This window comes from Anolis sagrei, chromosome Y, assembly GCF_037176765.1.
Source record: "Anolis sagrei isolate rAnoSag1 chromosome Y, rAnoSag1.mat, whole genome shotgun sequence".
NCBI lineage: Eukaryota > Metazoa > Chordata > Lepidosauria > Squamata > Dactyloidae > Anolis > Anolis sagrei.
In genome coordinates, this window is record NC_090035.1 from 60,168,678 (window position 1) to 60,195,950 (window position 27,273).

At 44.3% G+C, this 27,273-nt stretch overlaps 1 protein-coding gene across 3 annotated transcripts in view; it reads left to right on the forward strand.

The window, feature by feature from the left end:
• Positions 1-27,273, forward strand: part of LOC137095077 (E3 SUMO-protein ligase PIAS4-like) — a 254,857-nt gene that overhangs the window by 43,244 nt on the left and 184,340 nt on the right. The gene's annotated exons all lie outside the window — the stretch shown is intronic.

The following is a 27,273-nucleotide window of genomic DNA, read 5'->3' on the forward strand; positions in this document are numbered from 1 at the left end:
CTCTCCAAATTGTTCAGTTCTGCCTGTTTATGATGCCAGCAGTATATCTTATGTCAGGTATGGCCCAGGTGTTTATGGCCTTGATGGTATTGCCTCCATTGAGCTTGCTTTTGAGATTTTTTCTGACTCTTTGAATGTATTCTTTGCTGACCACAGTTTTCACATGTTCATGTTTGATGTTGTCCAGCTGTAGTATGCCCAGATATTTATAGGCCTCTGGCTGGTGACACTTTATTGCTTGGCCATTGGGCATATTTATGCCCTCACTTTCAATGATTTTTCCCTTCTTCAGTGCCACTTTCAAACATTTGTCGAAACCGAACTCGATGTTGATATCAGTGCTAAAGATTCGTACAGTTAGTCAGAGACTGGATTTGAATTTTGGTTTTCCCATATATCTTCAGGTTATCCATGTACAGCAGAAGTGAAATTTTGTGAGATCTGAGATTATGATGATGATGATTATGATTATTGTATATGATGATTATTGTATATGCTCGATTATAAATCTATTTTAGCCCTTTATTTTACGCTGAACCCCCCCCCCCCGGCTTATACTTGGATAATCCCCATGCCTTCATGCTAGGACCCTCATCTCTCCGCACATCAACCCAGCTCCCCTTCCTTTCCTCCTGTCTTGCACAGTGCACACCTTCCTCTCCTCTGTTGGCACAAGTCTTTCCCACTTTTCCTTATTCATATACACACTGTATTTTCCTCAAAATGTATAGTTAAAATCAACTTCATGGTAGTTTGTAAAGGGAGATGCGTTCAGACAGGTAAACTGGGTCAGGACTATTTCGGGCTTTATAGGCCAAAGCCAGCACTTTGAATTGTGCCCAGTAACAAACAGTGAGCAGTGGAGCTGACATAACATGGGAGTCGTGTGCTCCCTGTATGCCACAGCAGTTATTAACCTGACTGCCTCTCGTTGGACTATTTGAAGCTTCCGAACCATCTTCAAAAGTTACCCCATGTAGAGCATGTTACAGTTGTCTATCCTGGATGTAACAAGAGCACGGACCACCAAGTCTGACTTCCCAAAGTACAGGCGCAGCTGGCGCACCAGTTTTAATTTTGCAATAGCCCCCCTAATCACTGCTGCAACCTGAGGTTCCAGGCTCAGTGATGAGTCCAGGAAGACTCCCAAGCTTCGAACCTGCACCTTCTCAGAACAGTGTAACCCCATCTAGGACAGGCTGTAACCCTATACCCTGTTCGGCCTTACAACTGACTAGGAAGACCTCTGTCTTGTCAGAAATGAACTTCAGTTTGTTCGCCCTCATCCATACTGTCACAGTGGCCAGGCACTGGTTCACGACCTGGACAGCCTCCTTAGCGTCTGGTGGGAAGGAGTAATAGAGATGGACGTTATCTCTGTACAGATGGCATTGAACTCCAAAACTCTGGATGATCTCACACAACAGTTTTATATAAATGTTAAAGAACATGGGGGACAACATAGAGCCCTGCGGGACCCCACAGAACAATGGCTGCGGGCTGAGCAGGTGTCCCCCAACAGTACCTTCCTCCAGGAAGGACTGGAGGCACTCCAGACCTGTATCCCCAAGGCCCATTCTCATAAGGTGACCCAGAAGGATACCGTGGTCTACAGTATCAAAGGTCCAGGAGAACCAACAGGGAGACACTCCTCCTGTCGAAGATCATTCACTAAGGAAACCGGGTCTCAGTTCCATGACCCGGTCTGAAACCAGACTACAATGGATCCAGATAGTTAGGTTCATCCAAGAACCCCTGGAGCTGTGAAGAAACCATACATTCCATGACTTTGCCCAGGAAGGGGAGATGGGAGACAGGCCAAAAGTTATTCAAATCAGTGGGGTCCAGTGATGGTTTTTTCAACAGCAGTTTTATCACGGCTTCTTTAGAGCTCACTAGCATTTTGCCTTTCCGAAGGGAAGCATTAACCACCACCTTTATTCACTCTGCTAAACTTCTTCTGGCTTCCTTTAACAGCGAAGATGGGCAGGGGTCCAGGATGCATGTGGTTTCTCTAATCTCTCCAAGGCTCTTGTCAACATCCTCGGGTTGCACAATTTGAAATTAAAACACACTTGCAATATATGTCACTACAGCAGCAAGGATAATATTTGCAAAGTATTGGAAAACAGGCTATACCTACAAAGGAGCAGTGGTTAGATAAACTACTCAAAGTAAAAGATATGGACAGATCGACTATTTTGTTAAAGAAAAACATTGGCAATACAACAGGAAGTGAAAGAACTAAGATCAGAAAAAAGAACATAAAAAAGGAACAGGAACTGCTCCAGAGGATAGTTGAAACAAACTCAAAAAGGAAATATTAGAAGCAAAAAAATCTAGAATTTTAATTGAGACTAAGAAATGTTCCTGAAGAAAGAGAAGATATACAGGAAAAAATAACAGAAATTTTGACAGAACTGCTAGAATGGACAGACCAGGAAGTGCTAATGCAAACGGATAGAATATATAGGATAAACACAAACTATGCTAAGAGAAATAAAACAGCAAGGGACGTGATAGTACACCTGGTGAAAAGACAATAAGAGACAAAATTCTAAGAGTTAATGGGAAAAGACAGATCTATTACAAAGGGGAAAAAGTCATAATACTAAAAGAGTTCCCAGCTGCAGTGCTAAGAAGAAGAAGAAAGTACACGTTTCTCACAGAAGAACTAAGAAAACAAAAAATCCGCTTCAGATGGGAAAAAGAAGGACTAATGGTAACATATAGGGACCAAAGATACTGGCTCACGAGTGAAGAGAGAGCAAGAGAGTTCTTCAATGAAATCAAATGAGATACGGAAAGAGGAAGAGAAAAAGGAAAAAGAACTGACAACAAAAATAAGGGACAACATTCAGACACAACAACAAGAGACGAAAAGATAGAGAAGACTATAAAAGTAAACTAAGTGGCTGGTCTCAGAATCCACAAAAAAAGATGAAAGACAAACAGACGATGAAGAAATAGAAGAACAAGAAGAAGAGGAAGAAGAAGGAGATGAAGGAGATGAAGAAGAAGATGGAGAAGGAGGGAGAGAAGAAGGGATAGAAGAAGCAACATGCACGGAGAACTAAAAATATACTCAAACAACATAAACGGTCTGAACTCCCCGAATAAAAGAAACAAAATATTCAATAAATTTAAAAAAAAGAAAATATATATTGACTTTACAAGAGACACATATCACATAAAGACATGGATCACATTTAGAAAACAAACAATTGGGAAAACTATATTACACATCGGCGCTGGAGGAAAAAAAAGGAGTGGCTACATACATAAACGAACAAATTCCATCGGAATTTGCCTTCAAAGACAAAGAAGGGAGATATGTAGGAGTGAAAATATTAATCCAAGGGAAGAAAGTGCTGATTTGTAATATATATGCTCCCAACGACGCTAAAACAAAATTAAAAAAACAAAATTCACAAAACAAATTGAGCAAGAAGCATTCAATCAAATGATAATACTCGGGGATTTTAACAGAGTCATGGATGGTGATATAGACAGAAGTAAAAAAAAATAGACAAAAGAAAGGTAAAAAGACAAGGTCCAGAAATCTCCCAAAATCAATAATAAATTGGGTAGACGAATATGATATGTGTGATGAATGGAGGACAAAGAATGAAGACAAGGGACTATACTTTTTTTTCTGACAGACACAAGAAATGGTCCAGAATTGACATGATTTGGGTATCAAAATCCCTAATGATAACGGTCAAGGAGATTAAAATATTACCAAGATAACAAAAAGCAAGGAAGAAAAAAATAATGACAGAGAAACTCGAGGAAATTAGACAAGAAATTGGCAAGGAAGAATCGAGTCTCAAACAGAAACCCAAAAGTAAAGAAAGATTAAAGGCATTACATAAACAAAGAGAATTCTTAGAAATGGAAGAAAGAGCAAAACAACTGAAATTTATGAACCAAGATTATTTTGCAAATGCAAACAAGCCTGGAAGATGGCTGGCTAAAAGATTAAGGAAGAATAAAGAAGCAACCTACATAACAAGACTAAAAGAACGAGATAGAATCATTATACAGGAGAAAGAAATAGAAAATCAATTTAGAAACTTTTGCAAATCCCTATACCAGAAAGAAGAGATAAAGGAAGAAGAAATAACACAATATTTTGGGAAACAAAAAATCAGGAAAATCTCAGATACACAGAGAGAAGAATTAAGTAAAGAAATTACAGAACAGAAAATAAAAGAAGCAATAAAATGTCTAAAACCAAACAAAGCACCAGGCCCAGATGGACTTTCATCCATATATTATAAAGTGTTCCAAAATGAATTAGTACCATATCGAAAAAAAAATTATGAACAAAATGAGGGAAACTCAAAAAATTCCAGAATCACGGAAACAGGCAACGATATGCGTCATTCACAAAGAAAACATGGATCCAGAAAAAAATAAAAATTATAGACCCATCTCTTTATTAAATTCAGATTATAAATTATTTAGGACCATAATTGCAGAAAGACTCAAAAATTTATTAGGGAAAATCATAAAAGGTGACCAAGCAGGCTTCTTGCCCAAAAGAAATCAAAGTCAAAATGTAAGAACTATTGTTGACCTAATTGAATATTACGAAATCAAAAATCAGAAGAAAGTAATGATTTTGGCCTTGGATGCAGTAAAAGTGTTTGATAACGTGAATTGGAACTTCTTTAAATTCTTAATGAGAGAAATGGACATTGGTTATTACTTCCAAAATATAATAAACACCATATACAAAAACCAAGAAGCAAAAATATTGATAAATGAGAACGAGACAGAGAAAGTGGATTTACAGAAGGGCACAAGACAGGGTGCCCGCTATCACCCTTAATATTCATACTAACCTTGCAGGTATTGTTAGACAAAATAAGAAAAGAAGAAAGATTTAAGGCTATAAGGATTAAGGGAAAAGATTATAAAATTAAAGCATTTGCCGATGATATAATATGCATAATAGAAGATACGATGGAGAATTTAAACAATTGGCTAGAAACAATAAGAGAATTCGGAGAATTGGTGGGATTTAAAATAAATATGGAAAAAACAATGGCATTAACAAAAAAAATCTCAATTAAAGAAGAAGAGAAAATGGAGAAAAATTGGAAGATAAAAATTGTGAAAAAATTAAAATATTTGGGAATTATACTAACAACAAAAAACCTACATCTATTACAAAACAACTATATAGAGAATTGGAAGAAAATAAAAAAAGAATGGAAAAGCTTGAAAAGTCTAAGATTAAGTTTATTGGGTAGAATAGCGACGGTAAAGATGAAAATATTGCCAAAGATGATCTTTTTATTTCAAAACCTACCAATAATAAAAAAAATCAAAAAATCCTAAAAGATTGGAACAAGGATATGATGAATTTTATTTGGCAAAAGAAAAAAAAATGAGAATAAATTACAAATACATGATTGAAGAAAAGCATAGGGGGAGGGGGCTAGGTGTACCAGAGTTAAAAGCATATCTTGAGGCGTGCACATTAAATTGGACAAGAGAGTGGGTAAAATTGGAAGATGAAAAACTGCTAAACCTGGAAGGAATTGATCTGAGGCATAAATATCTTTGGTACGAGGGAGTGAAAAAGGAAAAAAAATGGAATCCCCTTTATTACTCTACAAAATTTGGGAAAAATACAAAAAGAAAATATGTGAAAAAACCTCACAATGGTTATCTCTGCTATAGGCGCTACAAAGAAGAGAATTGGGATGGAAGAATTGGCCATAATATAAAGACTTATTAAAAAAAGAAAAAGGAAGGATAAAATCACAACAGGAAATGAAAGAAACAAATGATAAAATCTCATGGTTTCAGTATAGACAAATTTGGAAATGCTTCAAAAAAGACGAAAGATTAGGATTCACAGAACAAAAGACTTTTTGTGACTCGATAATACAAATGGAAAAAGATAATAACGAAGATATATAAATAGCTACAAGAATGGAATAGAGAAAGAAAAGAAGAAAATGACTATATGAAGAGATGGAACGAAAATATAGGAAGGAAAGTAAAGAAAGAGGAATATGGACTAAGAAAATAAAGTACTTATACGCTACCGACCTAAAGGAAAACTGGATTAAAATATCTTACAGATGGCGCTTAACACTGCATAAATTAGGAAAATGTTATAAAAACGTAAATACCGAATGCTGGAAATGCAGGAAAAAAGAGGGAGCCTTCTACCATATGTGGTGGACCTGGGAAAAAGCAAAAATATACTGGAAGAAGATTAGATGCACCCGTACCTTGGGAAGTCTGACTTGGTTACAGTGGTTCACGCTTTGGTTACATCCCGTTTAGATTACCGCAACGCTCTCTACATAGGGTTTCCTCTGAAGACTGCCCGGAAGCTGCAGTTAGTCCAACGCTCGGCAGCCAGACTACTAACGGGTGCAGGGCACAGGGAGCACACCACTCCGCTGGTGCACCAGCTCCACTGGCTGCCAATTGGCTTCCGAGCACAATTCAAAGTGCTGGTGTTAACCTATAAAGCCCTAAACGACTCCAGCCCTGTTTACCTCTCCGAACGTATTCCCCCCTATGAACCATCAAGATTATTAAGATTGTCTGGAGAGGCCCTGCTCTCGGTCCCAACGGCCTCACAAGCGCGTCTGGTGGGGACGTGGGACAGGGCCTTCTTGGTGGTGGCCCCTCGGCTCTGTAACTCTCTCCCACTGGAGATCAGAACCGCCCCTTCTATCCTGACATTCAGGAAGCAGGTGAAGAAATGGTTATGGAGACAGGCATTCGACGAGTGAGCCAACACCCTGAGATATGGATGGAGGATGATGAACACCGATTTTAGTGGGATGACTGACAATTGCATTTATTGAATGTAACTGCTGTTTTAATGTTTTAATGTTTTATTGTAATATGAATTATTTTTTATTGACTGTATGTAATATTATGGTTGGAAACCGGTCTGAGTCCCTCAAGAGAAGTGAGAAAGTTGGTATACAAAACTTTTAGATAAATAAATAATAAATACTTGATCTCTCTTCCTGTCCTTAGGCCATTTTCCTGAGGGATAGGAAAACAGAGGCTATTGGGTTTGGGGGTGAGCGGGTAGGAAATAGGGAGCTCCTGGGTTGAGGGGTAAAGAGCTATTAGGCTGGGGGGTAAATGAAAATGGGCTATTGGACTGAAGGAGAGAGGATGAAGGGCTGTTAGGCTGGAAAATAGGGAATATGAAGCTATTGGACTAGGGGATCGGGGCAGGAGGGCTGTTGGGCTTAGGGATAGGGAGCTGCTGAGTTGGAGTGTGAAGGATAGGGGACTATAGGACTAGGGCTATGATGGCCAACCTATGACATGCATGTCAGTACTGACACGCGTAGCCATTTCTACTGACAAACATCTGCTGGATATTATTTATTTATTTTATGCCATTTTAAAAAACAGATAGGAAAAGAAAGTAACTTATTCCATAGAGAGAAACCCAGGCTGCAGTAAGCATCCATAGAATCAATTCCGCGCATGCGTGGAAAGGGGCCTCTTCCCTACTGCTCGCAAAAGCAGGCCGAAGCCCCGTCCACTCTTCATTCAAGTAAAAGCCTTGGGCGGGAAAGGCCATGCCTCTTCCCTGTATCTCCGTTCCCATTGGCCTCCTGGAAAGATGTCTCCGCCCATTTCAAACGTTCCTGGGTCCAACTCTTCAGCCACACGGTTCCTTTCTTCCTGGTTACATGAGTTTTCTCTTTTTTGCAAAGGAAATAAACCAATTGCAAAATAATATTAGTTTATTTAATTATTAAGTAAATGAATATTATTTTGCATTGTTTCCTAAATATTAAGGAGTTACATATTTAAATTAAATTAAATGATAAATAATATTACTTTTCTATATTACTCAAATATTTCAGAATGTCTTAAATGAAATGGTAAATTGAATTTTTATTTGACATTTAATTTAATGCATTTTAATTTAATGCATTTTTTAATATTTTTAATATATGCCTTAAATATATATATGCCTTAAATGAAATGATAAATTAAATATCAAAATATATTTTGCAATGTTACTTCATTATTATTGCATTATTATTATTATTAGAAATACATTAAACAGCATATTAAATGCTAGAAATACATTTAAATTAAATTAAAAATAAATAATATTTTGTTGGGTTTTTTAAATTATATTTTTATTAAACACTCCCAAAAGGATATATTTACATAAAGAGACGTAGAACAACATGATAAGAGAGAAAGTGGATGTGACAATGTGTAAGTTTTATTTCTTTGGTTATGTGTAGTTTGGACTGGTTTAGGGATGGTAAATATGGGAGATTATGTTTTGTGGGGGAGGGAGGCTTGGTGTTAGCTGAGTTGCCATAGCAACAGGGGCGGAGCCAACTGCCTCTTCAGGAGGCATCTGTGTTTTAAAAAGTCAGTCAGTGGCCGGAGAGCTACTGAGAGAACACTGAATCTTTTGGTGGAGATTCAGGGAATGTGTCTGTAGCCAGTGTGCTATAGGGAAAAACTGAATCTCTTGGAGATTCAGGGAATCAATTGGTGACCAAAGTGGTTGCAGAGAAGGACCCGGTACAGGGGGTTGTTGATTCTGAATTAAGAATCAAGGTTTGGCTGGGTTTAAGCCTGTTGTGCCAGCTGTGAAACCTTATGAAGTGTTTGCCTGAGTTTACTCATGAAACCTTTCCAATGTATCCATCAAGATTTGTGCCTCTTTTGAAGAAAAAGTTAAACTTATTATACTGCTGTTAAAATAAACTTGTTACTGTTCTCCTCAAGTCCTGCCTGATACAGTTTCTTCTAAGTTGAACAGCTTGCAATAGTGCAGTCAGCCAGAGATAGTAAACTGTCAGGACTCGGTTTCCTGGCCTTGGATGTTGGCGCAAAAAACCGGATTCCTGACATGGAGAACTGATAAGGAATTGCAGCTGGTGGCCTTGGGAGGGGCCGTTGGTGGTTTGGCGGGGAATATTGCGCGGGATCTTTGTCAGGCGGGAAGAGGGGATTCGAATGTGGGGGAGGGTATATAAGGGTTGATTTGCGTCTGTGTGCCAATCCTGGCTTTCATTGTGTATATGCATCCAGTAGTAAAAGTTTCCTGTTTGATCACGGATTGGCGTCCTGTGTCATTTCTGGGAGCAGCTGCTGTGAGCTTACATTAAGCCAGGATTTTTCGGTGCCATCCCACGGCTGTGGTGAGGTACCCCTATGCAACGGGAGGAAGATCCAACGGAGGGGGGAGAACCAGCCTCCCCTTTCGAAAATGCAGAAGAGGAGCTGGAGAGAGTGAATGCCTTGGCTTCATCGACTGCATATGCCCAGCCCAACGGAGTCACACAGAGGCGAGTGAAGGGGCCAGGGGCAGCAACGAGAGAAAGCAGTGGGCTAGAGTTTCCCTCCCCGCAGAGATTGGATTTCCTGGAGGAAAAGATGGCATCAATGGAGACCACCCTCGCAATGATGTCAAAGGTGATGGAGAAGCTGACCCCCCTGTTAGAGGAACCACCACCCCGAGGGGAATCGATATGGAGTGCAGGGGAGAGGAGTGACCGGGGACCCGGGGCACGTCCTAAAACACAGACGAGCTGGAGGGCTGCTGCGGAGAGCGATGAGGAGGAGGAATGACCCCGGGGACTGGCGCCCCAGCAGACGTTCCTGGTGCCCCCGGCCGGAGCCGGGCGCGGCACAGGGCGTCAGGAATTGCCCCCGGAGCAGAGAGGGCTCCAGGGAGGGCCACCGCGAGCGGAGATCCGGGAGAGGCAGCTCCTTCCATACCAACCTAGGAGGGAGGAGCTGAGGATCGAGTTCGGAGGAGAAGCCGGGAACCTCGCATACTTCCTGACTATGGTGAGAGGATATCTAGAAGATAACGCCCTTACCTTCGGATCGGAAGCAAGCAGGGTGCGAGCAGTGGGCGCAACACTGAGAGGGGGAGCAGCGGAGTGGTACGTCCAGCTCCACGCCAGGCACGACCCATGTTTGGGATCTACAAGGCGATTCCTGGCTGCGATGGAGGCGCGCTTCAGGGATCCGCTCGAGAGGGTCCGAGCGAGGGAAAAGCTGCAGACGATAACCCAAGGACATCGTTCCGTATCCGAGTACGTGGAGGAATTCCGGTTGAGGGCGGAGAAGGTCCCAGAGTGGTCCAACACCACCAAAGTCCAGATCTTCAAAGAGGGCCTGCGGAAGGAAATCTTGACCTGGGCGCTTCATCGCGACGACCCGGAGGACATAGGCGGATGGATTGAGCTGGCCGGCCGCATCGAGACGACCTTGGCACAGGTCAAGAGGCATCAAGGAGCGGCGCCGCAGCAGACGAGAGCAAGGGAGGAGAGTCGGAGAACGGAGAGAGGCACGGTCGGAAAAGCCCCAACCGGAGGGCCCAAGGAGCAGAGAGGCGGTTGTTATGTATGCGGTCGCCTGGGCCATCGGGCTGCCGAATGCAGACAAAGGAAAGGGGGAGAGTCCCATTTCCCAAAGTTCAAACCGGCTGCAGGGAAGAGAGCGGAGGAGAGCCCCCCTTCTAGGGCCCCAGTGGGAGATCTGGTGAGTCACAGCCCAGGAATGCTAGTATTCCCGATCAGGCTAGAAGGGGAGGGGAAGTGGGCCAGCTGCAAAGCTCTCATGGATTGCGGCTGCTCAAGAAACATTATGGCCCCAGAGTTAGCAGACGAACTGAAATGTGAGAAAACCCCCTTGCAGAGCCCCATAGCCTTCTCGCAGCTAGATGGATCAGTGGCGGCTGGGGCCCCGGCACGGTTTGAAGTGGGAGAAGTGAGATGTAAAGTGGGGAGCTGGGAAGGCAGCATAACCTTTGTCGTATCCCCTATGGCTACTTACAATGTAATACTGGGGATGCCATGGTTAAAGGAAGCCAACCCACAGATCAATTGGAGGGAAGGCAGCATAACATTCCAGAGCGAAGAAGGGGGAAAATGTTGCAAGGGGGAAGAAAACATGACGGGTGGGGTGCAGGAAATTCCCCCTGAATACAGAAACTTTGAGGATGTATTTGACGAAAAGGAGGCGGACCAGCTTCCCCCTCCTAGGAGGGTCGAAGTAAAGATTGAACTCAATGAGGATGCTAAGTTGCCTAGGAGTAAATTGTACCCCATGTCGGTCAAGGAGATGGAGGAACTGAGAAAATATATTGAAAAAAACTTGGCCCGAGGGTTTATAAGGCCATCCGAGTCACCCTTGGGAGCCCCAGTGCTGTTTAGGCACAAAAAGGACGGTTCGTTGAGACTGTGCATGGACAATAGGGGGCTGAATGCAGTGAGTACCACCAACAACTACCCCATGCCACTAACCAAGGACTTGCTATCGCGGTTGTCAGAAGCAAGGGTGTTCACGAAAATTGACTTGATCGAGGCCTATCACAAGTTGCGCATAAGGCCTGAGGACAGATGGAAAACGGCGTTTGCCTGTGCGCTCGGCCATTTTGAATATTTAATTTGTCCGTTTGGACTCAAAGGCTCTGGATCAGCATTTATGCAAATGATTAATGAGGTGCTACACCCATTATTGTATCGCGGGGTGTTTTGTTTTGTGGATGATGTAATTGTATTTACCCGGGATAGACGATCGCATGTCAAATTGGTGAGAGAGGTGCTCCAGAAATTGAGGGAGGCAAAATTGTTTGCAAAGCTATCAAAATGTGAGTTCAATAAGGAACAGATAGACTTCCTGGGGTACCGGATATCCAAGGGAGGGATAGCAATGGATCCGGCAAAGGTGGAGGATGTCAGGGGGTGGAGCCCTCCCCAAACGCGCAAACAGTTGCAATCATTCCTCGGATTTGCAAATTTCTACCGGGGGTTCATAGAGGACTTTGCGCAGATAACATTGCCCTTAACCGAACTGCTCAAAACGAAGGGGAATGGGGAAACGGTGAAAGTGCGGTCCCCGGGAGCGAAGCTAAATTGGTCTGCAGAGTGCCAAAAAGCTTTTGAAGAACTAAAACGCAGGTTCACTGAGGAACCAGTGTTAATCCACCCCGATTTGACCAAACCATTCATAATCCATTGTGATGCATCAGATTGGGCTTACGGGGCGGCCCTGATGCAAAGGGACCCAGAAGGGAGGTTGAAACCCTGCGGGTTCATCTCAAAAAAGTTCAGCGAAACCGAACGGAACTGGCCGGTGTGGGAGAAGGAGGCTCAGTCAGTGGTGAGGGCTCTAGAAACGTGGAGACACCTATTAGAGGGAAGCGGCATCCCCTTTGAAGTGTGGACCGACCATAAAAACTTACAATACCTCACCTCACCCAGGCAATTGTCAGCAAAGCAAATAAGATGGGCTCAGTATTTCAGTAGATTTGATTTTAAGCTGCGTTTCCAAAAGGGGAAACAGAATGTGGTTGCAGACACGTTGTCGAGAATGCCGGAGGATGAAGGGAGGGGGCGAAGCCCGAAGGGGAGCATATTCTCAGAACGGCAGTGGGGCATGGCAGTGCAAACACGAGCGCAAACGGAACGCAGCCAGAGGCTGGTGGGGGTTGAGAGCAAAGACGGAGGATGGGAGGAGGAGATAAGGCAGGCATGCAGGGAGGATGAGTGGCTGGAAAGAAATAAGGAAAAGGTGGAATGGAAGGATGGGTTGGGATTTGTACATAGAAAGTTATACATCCCAGGCAACCTGAGGGAAAAAATGATGGTCAGATGCCACGGCAATAAGGGAGCGGGACACTGGGGAGTAACGAAAACCCTAAAAATGTTGGCACGTCAGTGTTGGTGGCCAGGGATGAGGAATGACACCAAAATGTATGTATCCCGGTGCAATGCGTGTGCACAGAGTAAGGCAACCCCACAAAAACCCACGGGGTTATTGCAAAAGGTGGCAGAACCATCACAACCGTGGAGAGTGATTGCTATGGACTTTGTGGGCGAACTCCCAATTAGCCGAGGTCAACGTTACATATGGACGGTAATGGATCTGTTTTCAAAGCAAGCGCATTTCATAGCGCTGCCCAAATTACCATCTGCAGAGAAATTGGCTGAGCTATTCATCAAACACATCTATCGGTTGCATGGTTGTCCAGACCAGGTGATTAGTGACTGAGGGATACAATTTACGGCCCGGTTCTGGGAAGAGTTCATGCAGTTGATGGGGGTGGAACGGACCCTGAGTTCAGCGTTCCATCCCATGACCAATGGGGGGGTCGAACGCACGCAACAGACCTTGGGGCTGTTCCTAAGGACATACACAAACCAATGCCAAACTGATTGGGCCGATTTACTTCCGTTTGCAGAAATTGCGTATAATAGAGCCTGTCACGCATCCACAGGGAAATCCCCCTTTGAAATAGTGTACGGCATGGAAGTGACCCCTTTACCCAAACTGCCGAGTTGGGGGGAAGAGCTGGAGGGGAAGGAAGGATGGCGAGACAAAATGAAGGCGAACTGGGAGGAGGTGGCAAAATCACTACAAGAGGCCCAACGAAAATATAAACTGTTTGCAGATCGAAAGAGGAGGGAAGGTGATAAGTTGGAGGAGGGGGATTTAGTGTGGCTGAGCACAAAAAACCTCAAGCTAAATACCCCCTCTCGGAAATTGTCTCCCAAATATATTGGTCCCTTCAGAATTTCTAGCAAAATAAATGAAGTGACATATACTCTGAAACTCCCTAAGGCATTGGGGAAGATACACCCGACATTTCATTGTAATTTGCTAAAGAAATACCAAGGCCCGCTAGACACAGAAGGGACATAATGGTGACGTATGTTTCCCTTCCAGGAAGAAGAAGAGGTGGAGGGGGACATTATGTCAGGACTCGGTTTCCTGGCCTTGGATGTTGGCGCAAAAAACCGAATTCCTGACATGGAGAACTGATAAGGAATTGCAGCTGGTGGCCTTGGGAGGGGCCGTTGGTGGTTTGGCGGGGAATATTGCGCGGGATCTTTGTCAGGCGGGAAGAGGGGATTCGAATGTGGGGGAGGGTATATAAGGGTTGATTTGCGTCTGTGTGCCAATCCTGGCTTTCATTGTGTATATGCATCCAGTAGTAAAAGTTTCCTGTTTGATCACGGATTGGCGTCCTGTGTCATTTCTGGGAGCAGCTGCTGTGAGCTTACAGTAAACGCTACGCTATCCACTGAATAAAACCTTCTGTCATTAACAGTTCCTTTATAAAATAGCTCCAAGGCTGATATTGATCATTGCCCGGCTTCCCTCATAGATTAGGTGGCAGTGGGTGTTTTACCACTCGCACCTTCACATTTTGTGGCATTCGGTGGCATTAAAATGGTCTCCTTTACAATTGGTGGCAGCAGTTTAATAACGACTCCTTCACATTTGGTGGCAAGCGACGGGATACGTTTAACATCTGATTTAGTGTCTAAGATCACCTAAAGGAAAAATCTTGAGGTAAAAGTTGGAGCCAAAGATGGTGGCTAAAAAGCAAGGCAAAGTAACTAAGGAGGTTGAGGCTTATCAAGAAGAGGGAAGCTCAGACTCAGACCAAACTCCTATGTCTGAGTTACAGTGTAAATATCAGATAGAGTTAAGGAAATTGGAAATTGAGGCACAGGACAGGGCAAGACAGGCAGAAATGGAAGCCCAAAAGAGACAGGCAGAAATGGAAGCCCAAAGGGCACAAATGGAGTTTGAGGAGAGGGAAAGAGTCAGGCAGGCTGAATTACGGAAAATGGAATTAGGAATTGAAAAACAACGTTTAACTCTCTCTCAGACACAAGTAAATATACAGGGGAGACCAGAGGAGATCCCTATGGATCATATTTTGAGAAAGTTCCCAAGATACAATAAAGAAGACAATATTGAAAGGTTCTTAATTTCCTTCGAAGGATGTTGTAAAGACTTTAATGTAGCTGAGGAAAAATGGATGGCATATTTAAGGCCACAGATTTGTGGTAAACGTCTGGAGATTTACAGCGACATGGCAGAGACAGAACATAGAGATTACTCTAAGTTCAAACGACAAATTCAACAGAAATTGCAGCTGACGCCTGAATTTTATAGGATGAAGTTCAGGATGATCAAAAAAGAAAAATATGAGAGTTATTCTCAATTAGCTTCCAAGCAGGCACAATACTTTGAGAGCTGGGTCAAAGGCGCTGAGGTAACTGACTTCCAGCAGCTCAAAAACTTAATTCAAAAGGAGCAGTTTTATCAACAGGTCCCCCTTGATTATAAATGGATTATACAGGATAGAAACCCCAAAACTTCAACACAGGCAGCTATCACGGTGGACCATTGATTACTTTAAAGGAAGGATTTAAAGAAGAAGAAGGAGTCAAAAAGGAAACAAGACAATCCTAACTGCCATTTAAAAAATCCCCTCACAGTCAGCCAGGGAGAGGCTTTTCAGTAGAAAACACCACCTGGAGGATGGCAGGCGCCATGCAGTCTAACAGTGCTGAGGGAAATAAGGCTTGTTTTCATTGCGGGAAATTAGGACATTTTAAGTCCCAATGTAATTTCCTGAGAAAAGAGAAGTCCACCTTCAAACTACAAGAGAGGAGATTCCATCTGAACATTAGGAAGAACTTCCTGACTGTGAGAGCCGTTCAGCAGTGGAACTCTCTGCCCCGGAGTGTCGTGGAGGCTCCTTCTTTGGAAGCTTTTAAGCAGAGGCTGGATGGCCATTTGTCAGGGGTGATTTGAATGCAATATTCCTGCTTCTTGGCAGGGGGTTGGACTGGATGGCCCATGAGGTCTCTTCCAACTCTTTGATTCTATGATTCTATGATTCTATGATTCTTCATTAGAGAAAGAAATACCCCTGGAAAAGAAATGGAGCCAGGGCTAGGAAGGATTGCACTGAGGTGGTTCAAAAGGGGGAACAGATTGAAAAACAGTGTTTGTTTGTGGTACTAAACACAGTTCCAAATGACTATTTGGAACCCATCAAAATAGATGGAAACCTGTTACATGGATGGAGAGACACGGTTTCCGAAGTTTGTGTTATTCATCCAAAGATGATACCTGAGACGTATCAAAATCCTACTTCTCAGATTGGACAGGCATGTGGGATTTTGCCATAAGTTCAGAGATCCCTTACTCATGCTTGATTGGAAATGACCTAGCCAGAAGGATTAAAAAAATATCAGAGATACCTAAAGAGGAAAAAGACCTGATTGTGGAACAGACTGGAGAACAAAACACTTCATGTTTACCCATCTGTCAATCTCTGGGGCAGAAACCCGAAGCAAGCTCTGTTATATCTGAGTTAGTTCAAGGGACGAAAGGAGAAAATGAAATTTCTAAAGAACAAAAGGCTGATGACACACTCCAGACCTTGTTTGATACTACTCAAACCGAAAAGACAGAGTTAACCCCAGAGAAACCAAACCGATTTGTAATCAAAAATGAAGTTCTATACAGGGAAGTTTTAGACCACAAGTCTCCAGCTGTTTCTTACACCCAAATTGTGGTACCTCAGAAGTATCGTGGGCACCTCATGCAGATGGCACATGTCAGCCCACAAGGAGGTCACATGGGAATTAGGCGCACTACCCAGCGCATTGCAAAAAACTTCTTTTGGCCCGGCATGTACCAACAAATTAAGGACTTTTGTCAATCTTGTGACGCTTGCCAGAGGATCAGTTCCAGCTAAGACAAAACAAAAGCTCAATTGATCCCCATGCCAATTATCGGCGAACCTTTCTTTAGAGTTGGTATTGACATTGTGGGCCCCCTACCAAAGCCAAGTCGGAGAGGCAGCAGATATGTCTTAACGGTGATGGACTATGCCACTCGTTACCCGGAAGCTGTGGCATTGTCTAATATAGAAACTACCACAGTGGCAAATGCTCTACTGTCCATATGGGGAAGGACAGGGTATCCGGAGGAATTAATATCTGATTTGGGGACTCAATTCACCTCAAGACTAATGGAGAAGTTACTGGAGATATATGGTATTAAACATTTAACATCCACTGTGTACCATCCACAAACCAATGGGCTTGTAGAAAATTTTAACAAGACCTTGGTGAGAATGATTAAGGCATACAGTCAGCAACATCCAAATGACTGGGATGTAAAATTACAGCAACTTCTTTTTGCCTATAGAGAGATCCCCCAAGAAAGCACTGGATACAGTCCGTTTGAGCTACTATATGGCAGGCGTGTACGAGGCCCACTTGATCTGGTGAGAGAGTTTTGGGAGGCGTATCCGGAGTGGGAGCCTGTTCCAGTAACCAGATACCTCCAGGATCTTCAGTCCACGTTGGAGACGGCTAGGAACATCGCCAAGGACAATATTGCAGCAGCCCAGCAGAAAGTCAAGATATGATCTGTCATCACGATGCAGAAATTTCAACATAGGAGATGAAGTCCTCTATCTCATTCCGGCAAAGTCCAATAAACTTCAATTAGACTGGACCGGTCCATGGAAGGTGATCAAGAAACAGAGTAGTGTCAACTACTTGATCTTTGATGAACAGACTGCTAGTGAAAGACTGGTGCATGTTAATATGTTGAAACCCTATGTAAATAAGATTGCTAATGTATATATGGTTATAACTGGTGAAGAGACAGGGACATTTTCTTTCTGGGAAGGAAATAGGAAAGCTTATGGTAATATTGACCAGGTAAAAATTGATGAAGAATTATCCCAGGAACAATAAACCCAGATTAAAAAGTTACTTAAGAAGTATAATCAATTGTTCTCAGATCTTCCAGGAAGGGTAACAGGAGTTCACCATTGAATCCTTACCGGTGACTCCCCCCCTATAGCTTCATCTCCATATAGAGCCACGGGGAAGCTAACCAAATGTATTGAAAGAGAGATAAAAGAAATGCTAGAAATGGGTGTTATTGTTCCATCTAATAGCCCATGGGTATCACCTATTGTACTAGTCCAGAAACCAGACAACACCATACGGTTCTGTGTGGATTATAGGCTCCTAAACAAGGTCACACAACCTGATAACTATCCAATGCCCCGGTTAGATGACTTATTGGAGAGGATAGGGAGAGCCAATTATATTAGTAACCTAGACTTAACAAAAGGATTTTGGCAAGTACCTATGGCTCCCCAAGACCAAGAGAAGACTGCCTTTAGAACTCATGAAGGGTTATATGAGTTCACCACTTTACCCTTTGGTTTAAGGAATAGTCTAGCCACATTCCAACGGTTAGTGGATAGTGTACTTAGGGGAATGGGAGACTTTTGCGTTGCATATATGGACGATATTGGAATCTTTAGTACCACATGGGAAGACCATTTAAAACACGTTGAGCAAGTATTGCATCGGTTACAGGAGGCAGGTTTAACAATCAAGACCCCTAAGTGCCACATGGGTAACCGCACCACCAAATACTTAGGACATATTGTGGGTTGTGGTATCATTGGGCCAGAACCTACCAAGGTTGAAGCCATACATCAGTGGCCAATACCCAAGACAAAGAAACAAGTAAGATCATTTCTTGGGTTGGCAGGATATTATCGGAAATTTATCCCATCCTTTAGTACTTTAGCGGTGCCTTTGACAAATCTTACACGAAAGAGTTGCCCTAATCAAGTACTTTGGACTGCAGAATGTCAAAAGTCAATGGACCAGATAAAACAGGCCATAACCTCACGATCCGTATTAAGAGCCCCAGACTTTGATAAATCCTTTACTTTAACATGTGATGCATCCGAAACTGGGTTGGGGGCGGTATTAAGCCAATTAGATCAAGAAGGAGAGAGTCATCCTATTCTATTTTTAAGTAAAAAGCTATTGCCCAGAGAATGTAGTTTGTCTACTATTGAGAAGGAATGTCTAGCTATAATATGGTCCATACAAAAATTGCGGCCCTATTTATGGGGAAGAAGGTTTACCCTTCAAACGGATCATGCCCCATTAAAATGGCTGGATAACACCAAAAGCACCAACAACAAACTTTTACGGTGGAGTTTATCATTGCAAGATTATACCTTTGATATAGAGCATGTAAAAGGTAGAACCAATGTTGTTGCGGACTCAGTTTCCAGGATGCCTTAACCAGTGTTATTAGATAACTGATCAAAATATGGTTTGTACATAGTTATATGATGTTGGTATTATCCAAATTATTTTTGACCATTCTAGTTGATAGAAAAGTCAAAAATAATCCCTATGGGTTGGGAGGTGTGACAATGTGTAAGTTTTATTTCTTTGGTTATGTGTAGTTTGGACAGTGGTTTAGGGATGGTAAGTATGGGAGATTATGTTTTGTGGGGGAGGGAGGCTTGATGGTAGCTGAGTTGCCATAGCAACAGGGGCGGAGCCAACTGCCTCTTCAATTCCTCTTTTTTTGCTCTCAACCTTGCGTAAGTTCATGTATTACATATGCTTTATTACATATGCTTTTTCAATCTCTTCAATTTCTTTTTCTAGATTCCTTTTCCTTTCTTCTTCCCTTTTTTGAGATTAATTGTCTCTTTTATACATAACCCTCTAGTCACTGCTTTCATAGTGTCCCATAGCGCTCCTTTTGTTACCGTCTTTTCATTAAAACCCCTAGTTTCTTGCTATTCTGCTTTCACTCTATCCACTCTCTTTATGATTCAATATTTTTGTATTTAATCTCCACCTCCTCATTTTATCATAATCATATTTCAAAGCAATCTCAGTTGAAACCAGGGTATGATCCAAAATCTTAATTGTTCCAATATCAGCATTTAACACTTAACATATTTTTAGAGACAAAAATATAATCTATTCTTGTATACACCTTATGCACCGTTGAATAATATATATATATATATATATATATATATATATATATATATATATATTCATTCCCTTTTACCAATCTCCACACACCCTTTAGTTGCCATTTATTCATTACTCTACTTAAATCTGTTGTTTCAATATTTCTAATTTTTGATGCTAGCATAGTTTTATCTTTTTTTGGGTCCATATAACAATTACAGTCACCTCCAAATATTACATTTTGCTGGTGATAATTCTCTATTTGTTCTAACACTTTTTCATAAAATTCTTGCTGTTTTACATTCGGTGCATATACATTTACTAATACATATTTATCTTCCCCTATTTCGCCATACATTTTTATGTATCTGCCCTCCTCATCTTTCAGTACCTTGTTTATGACAAAATTACATTTCTTTGCAATTATTATAGCTACCCCTCTTGATTTTGATGACTTAAAAGATTTTTCATAATTTCTTATCCAACTCGATTTTAGTTCATTTGAACCCGGTTTATTCTGATGCTTTTCCTATAGGAAGATGACATCTGCCGCGTCCTTCAGTAAGGCTTCAATCCGCCTTCCTTTAATTACTGTCCTCTCGTATTAAGTGTTGAGATTCTTAATTTATAGAACATCATTTCCATTTCCCTTTAAAAGCTTTTTGTGTGGCTTGAACCAATGTGAACCCTTGTCCCTTGCACTCCCCTCCCCTTCCCCCCTCCCCCTGCTTCCCCCCCTTTCCTCATTCCCCCCTTCCTCCCCTTCCATTCTTTGGGACTTCTAGTCCCAACCATGGCCCCCGGCCTTCCCCATTGGGGAGGGAGGTGAAGTCATCCCGTGCCCCAGAATCTCCCTCCCCCCCGAGTGCTCATTTTTAAGTATGTAAATTTTGATTGCAGTGTTTGATTTCTTCTTACATCTCGATTCCTCCAATGGTGCCGATTATTCCCTCTAATCCTCCTCCCTCTGATCCGTTCTTCTCCTTTTCCTTTCGACCTCTCTCTTGTTTTCTTGCTATGCCAAGCTCCTCCAGTAGTTGATGTCCTTGTTCCAGTGAGTCTATTCTATATCTCTTGCCTTTCCATTGGAATTTGAGAAAGATCGGATATCCCCAGGTATACAAAATTCCAGCCTTCATTAATTGGATCGTAATTGGTGTGACGATGTGTAAGTTTTATTTCTTTGGTTATGTGTAATTTTAACAATAGTTTAGGGATGGTAAGTATGGGAGATTATGTTTTGTTGGAGAGAGTGGCTTGATGGTAGCTGAGTTGCCATAGCAACAGGGGCGGAGCCAACTGCCTCTTCATGAGGCAGCTGTGTTTTAGAAAGTCAGTCAGTGGCCGGAGAGCTACTGAGAGAACACTGAATCTTTTGGTGGAGATTCAGGGAATGTGTCTGTAGCCAGTGTGCTATAGGGAAAAACTGAATCTCTTGGAGATTCAGGGAATCAATTGGTGACCAAAGTGGTTGCAGAGAAGGACCCGGTACAGGGGGTTGTTGATTCTGAATTAAGAATCAAGGTTTGGCTGGGTTTAAGCCTGTTGTGCCAGCTGTGAAACCTTATGAAGTGTTTGCCTGAGTTTACTCATGAAACCTTTCCAATGTATCCATCAAGATTTGTGCCTCTTTTGAAGAAAAAGTTAAACTTATTATACTGCTGTTAAAATAAACTTGTTACTGTTCTCCTCAAGTCCTGCCTGATACAGTTTCTTCTAAGTTGAACAGCTTGCAATAGTGCAGTCAGCCAGAGATAGTAAACTGTCAGGACTCGGTTTCCTGGCCTTGGATGTTGGCGCAAAAAACCGGATTCCTGACATGGAGAACTGATAAGGAATTGCAGCTGGTGGCCTTGGGAGGGGCCGTTGGTGGTTTGGCGGGGAATATTGCGCGGGATCTTTGTCAGGCGGGAAGAGGGGATTCGAATGTGGGGGAGGGTATATAAGGGTTGATTTGCGTCTGTGTGCCAATCCTGGCTTTCATTGTGTATATGCATCCAGTAGTAAAAGTTTCCTGTTTGATCACGGATTGGCGTCCTGTGTCATTTCTGGGAGCAGCTGCTGTGAGCTTACATTAAGCCAGGATTTTTCGGTGCCATCCCACGGCTGTGGTGAGGTACCCCTATGCAACGGGAGGAAGATCCAACGGAGGGGGGAGAACCAGCCTCCCCTTTCGAAAATGCAGAAGAGGAGCTGGAGAGAGTGAATGCCTTGGCTTCATCGACTGCATATGCCCAGCCCAACGGAGTCACACAGAGGCGAGTGAAGGGGCCAGGGGCAGCAACGAGAGAAAGCAGTGGGCTAGAGTTTCCCTCCCCGCAGAGATTGGATTTCCTGGAGGAAAAGATGGCATCAATGGAGACCACCCTCGCAATGATGTCAAAGGTGATGGAGAAGCTGACCCCCCTGTTAGAGGAACCACCACCCCGAGGGGAATCGATATGGAGTGCAGGGGAGAGGAGTGACCGGGGACCCGGGGCACGTCCTAAAACACAGACGAGCTGGAGGGCTGCTGCGGAGAGCGATGAGGAGGAGGAATGACCCCGGGGACTGGCGCCCCAGCAGACGTTCCTGGTGCCCCCGGCCGGAGCCGGGCGCGGCACAGGGCGTCAGGAATTGCCCCCGGAGCAGAGAGGGCTCCAGGGAGGGCCACCGCGAGCGGAGATCCGGGAGAGGCAGCTCCTTCCATACCAACCTAGGAGGGAGGAGCTGAGGATCGAGTTCGGAGGAGAAGCCGGGAACCTCGCATACTTCCTGACTATGGTGAGAGGATATCTAGAAGATAACGCCCTTACCTTCGGATCGGAAGCAAGCAGGGTGCGAGCAGTGGGCGCAACACTGAGAGGGGGAGCAGCGGAGTGGTACGTCCAGCTCCACGCCAGGCACGACCCATGTTTGGGATCTACAAGGCGATTCCTGGCTGCGATGGAGGCGCGCTTCAGGGATCCGCTCGAGAGGGTCCGAGCGAGGGAAAAGCTGCAGACGATAACCCAAGGACATCGTTCCGTATCCGAGTACGTGGAGGAATTCCGGTTGAGGGCGGAGAAGGTCCCAGAGTGGTCCAACACCACCAAAGTCCAGATCTTCAAAGAGGGCCTGCGGAAGGAAATCTTGACCTGGGCGCTTCATCGCGACGACCCGGAGGACATAGGCGGATGGATTGAGCTGGCCGGCCGCATCGAGACGACCTTGGCACAGGTCAAGAGGCATCAAGGAGCGGCGCCGCAGCAGACGAGAGCAAGGGAGGAGAGTCGGAGAACGGAGAGAGGCACGGTCGGAAAAGCCCCAACCGGAGGGCCCAAGGAGCAGAGAGGCGGTTGTTATGTATGCGGTCGCCTGGGCCATCGGGCTGCCGAATGCAGACAAAGGAAAGGGGGAGAGTCCCATTTCCCAAAGTTCAAACCGGCTGCAGGGAAGAGAGCGGAGGAGAGCCCCCCTTCTAGGGCCCCAGTGGGAGATCTGGTGAGTCACAGCCCAGGAATGCTAGTATTCCCGATCAGGCTAGAAGGGGAGGGGAAGTGGGCCAGCTGCAAAGCTCTCATGGATTGCGGCTGCTCAAGAAACATTATGGCCCCAGAGTTAGCAGACGAACTGAAATGTGAGAAAACCCCCTTGCAGAGCCCCATAGCCTTCTCGCAGCTAGATGGATCAGTGGCGGCTGGGGCCCCGGCACGGTTTGAAGTGGGAGAAGTGAGATGTAAAGTGGGGAGCTGGGAAGGCAGCATAACCTTTGTCGTATCCCCTATGGCTACTTACAATGTAATACTGGGGATGCCATGGTTAAAGGAAGCCAACCCACAGATCAATTGGAGGGAAGGCAGCATAACATTCCAGAGCGAAGAAGGGGGAAAATGTTGCAAGGGGGAAGAAAACATGACGGGTGGGGTGCAGGAAATTCCCCCTGAATACAGAAACTTTGAGGATGTATTTGACGAAAAGGAGGCGGACCAGCTTCCCCCTCCTAGGAGGGTCGAAGTAAAGATTGAACTCAATGAGGATGCTAAGTTGCCTAGGAGTAAATTGTACCCCATGTCGGTCAAGGAGATGGAGGAACTGAGAAAATATATTGAAAAAAACTTGGCCCGAGGGTTTATAAGGCCATCCGAGTCACCCTTGGGAGCCCCAGTGCTGTTTAGGCACAAAAAGGACGGTTCGTTGAGACTGTGCATGGACAATAGGGGGCTGAATGCAGTGAGTACCACCAACAACTACCCCATGCCACTAACCAAGGACTTGCTATCGCGGTTGTCAGAAGCAAGGGTGTTCACGAAAATTGACTTGATCGAGGCCTATCACAAGTTGCGCATAAGGCCTGAGGACAGATGGAAAACGGCGTTTGCCTGTGCGCTCGGCCATTTTGAATATTTAATTTGTCCGTTTGGACTCAAAGGCTCTGGATCAGCATTTATGCAAATGATTAATGAGGTGCTACACCCATTATTGTATCGCGGGGTGTTTTGTTTTGTGGATGATGTAATTGTATTTACCCGGGATAGACGATCGCATGTCAAATTGGTGAGAGAGGTGCTCCAGAAATTGAGGGAGGCAAAATTGTTTGCAAAGCTATCAAAATGTGAGTTCAATAAGGAACAGATAGACTTCCTGGGGTACCGGATATCCAAGGGAGGGATAGCAATGGATCCGGCAAAGGTGGAGGATGTCAGGGGGTGGAGCCCTCCCCAAACGCGCAAACAGTTGCAATCATTCCTCGGATTTGCAAATTTCTACCGGGGGTTCATAGAGGACTTTGCGCAGATAACATTGCCCTTAACCGAACTGCTCAAAACGAAGGGGAATGGGGAAACGGTGAAAGTGCGGTCCCCGGGAGCGAAGCTAAATTGGTCTGCAGAGTGCCAAAAAGCTTTTGAAGAACTAAAACGCAGGTTCACTGAGGAACCAGTGTTAATCCACCCCGATTTGACCAAACCATTCATAATCCATTGTGATGCATCAGATTGGGCTTACGGGGCGGCCCTGATGCAAAGGGACCCAGAAGGGAGGTTGAAACCCTGCGGGTTCATCTCAAAAAAGTTCAGCGAAACCGAACGGAACTGGCCGGTGTGGGAGAAGGAGGCTCAGTCAGTGGTGAGGGCTCTAGAAACGTGGAGACACCTATTAGAGGGAAGCGGCATCCCCTTTGAAGTGTGGACCGACCATAAAAACTTACAATACCTCACCTCACCCAGGCAATTGTCAGCAAAGCAAATAAGATGGGCTCAGTATTTCAGTAGATTTGATTTTAAGCTGCGTTTCCAAAAGGGGAAACAGAATGTGGTTGCAGACACGTTGTCGAGAATGCCGGAGGATGAAGGGAGGGGGCGAAGCCCGAAGGGGAGCATATTCTCAGAACGGCAGTGGGGCATGGCAGTGCAAACACGAGCGCAAACGGAACGCAGCCAGAGGCTGGTGGGGGTTGAGAGCAAAGACGGAGGATGGGAGGAGGAGATAAGGCAGGCATGCAGGGAGGATGAGTGGCTGGAAAGAAATAAGGAAAAGGTGGAATGGAAGGATGGGTTGGGATTTGTACATAGAAAGTTATACATCCCAGGCAACCTGAGGGAAAAAATGATGGTCAGATGCCACGGCAATAAGGGAGCGGGACACTGGGGAGTAACGAAAACCCTAAAAATGTTGGCACGTCAGTGTTGGTGGCCAGGGATGAGGAATGACACCAAAATGTATGTATCCCGGTGCAATGCGTGTGCACAGAGTAAGGCAACCCCACAAAAACCCACGGGGTTATTGCAAAAGGTGGCAGAACCATCACAACCGTGGAGAGTGATTGCTATGGACTTTGTGGGCGAACTCCCAATTAGCCGAGGTCAACGTTACATATGGACGGTAATGGATCTGTTTTCAAAGCAAGCGCATTTCATAGCGCTGCCCAAATTACCATCTGCAGAGAAATTGGCTGAGCTATTCATCAAACACATCTATCGGTTGCATGGTTGTCCAGACCAGGTGATTAGTGACTGAGGGATACAATTTACGGCCCGGTTCTGGGAAGAGTTCATGCAGTTGATGGGGGTGGAACGGACCCTGAGTTCAGCGTTCCATCCCATGACCAATGGGGGGGTCGAACGCACGCAACAGACCTTGGGGCTGTTCCTAAGGACATACACAAACCAATGCCAAACTGATTGGGCCGATTTACTTCCGTTTGCAGAAATTGCGTATAATAGAGCCTGTCACGCATCCACAGGGAAATCCCCCTTTGAAATAGTGTACGGCATGGAAGTGACCCCTTTACCCAAACTGCCGAGTTGGGGGGAAGAGCTGGAGGGGAAGGAAGGATGGCGAGACAAAATGAAGGCGAACTGGGAGGAGGTGGCAAAATCACTACAAGAGGCCCAACGAAAATATAAACTGTTTGCAGATCGAAAGAGGAGGGAAGGTGATAAGTTGGAGGAGGGGGATTTAGTGTGGCTGAGCACAAAAAACCTCAAGCTAAATACCCCCTCTCGGAAATTGTCTCCCAAATATATTGGTCCCTTCAGAATTTCTAGCAAAATAAATGAAGTGACATATACTCTGAAACTCCCTAAGGCATTGGGGAAGATACACCCGACATTTCATTGTAATTTGCTAAAGAAATACCAAGGCCCGCTAGACACAGAAGGGACATAATGGTGACGTATGTTTCCCTTCCAGGAAGAAGAAGAGGTGGAGGGGGACATTATGTCAGGACTCGGTTTCCTGGCCTTGGATGTTGGCGCAAAAAACCGAATTCCTGACATGGAGAACTGATAAGGAATTGCAGCTGGTGGCCTTGGGAGGGGCCGTTGGTGGTTTGGCGGGGAATATTGCGCGGGATCTTTGTCAGGCGGGAAGAGGGGATTCGAATGTGGGGGAGGGTATATAAGGGTTGATTTGCGTCTGTGTGCCAATCCTGGCTTTCATTGTGTATATGCATCCAGTAGTAAAAGTTTCCTGTTTGATCACGGATTGGCGTCCTGTGTCATTTCTGGGAGCAGCTGCTGTGAGCTTACAGTAAACGCTACGCTATCCACTGAATAAAACCTTCTGTCATTAACAGTTCCTTTATAAAATAGCTCCAAGGCTGATATTGATCATTGCCCGGCTTCCCTCATAGATTAGGTGGCAGTGGGTGTTTTACCACTCGCACCTTCACATTTTGTGGCATTCGGTGGCATTAAAATGGTCTCCTTTACAATTGGTGGCAGCAGTTTAATAACGACTCCTTCACATTTGGTGGCAAGCGACGGGATACGTTTAACATCTGATTTAGTGTCTAAGATCACCTAAAGGAAAAATCTTGAGGTAAAAGTTGGAGCCAAAGATGGTGGCTAAAAAGCAAGGCAAAGTAACTAAGGAGGTTGAGGCTTATCAAGAAGAGGGAAGCTCAGACTCAGACCAAACTCCTATGTCTGAGTTACAGTGTAAATATCAGATAGAGTTAAGGAAATTGGAAATTGAGGCACAGGACAGGGCAAGACAGGCAGAAATGGAAGCCCAAAAGAGACAGGCAGAAATGGAAGCCCAAAGGGCACAAATGGAGTTTGAGGAGAGGGAAAGAGTCAGGCAGGCTGAATTACGGAAAATGGAATTAGGAATTGAAAAACAACGTTTAACTCTCTCTCAGACACAAGTAAATATACAGGGGAGACCAGAGGAGATCCCTATGGATCAT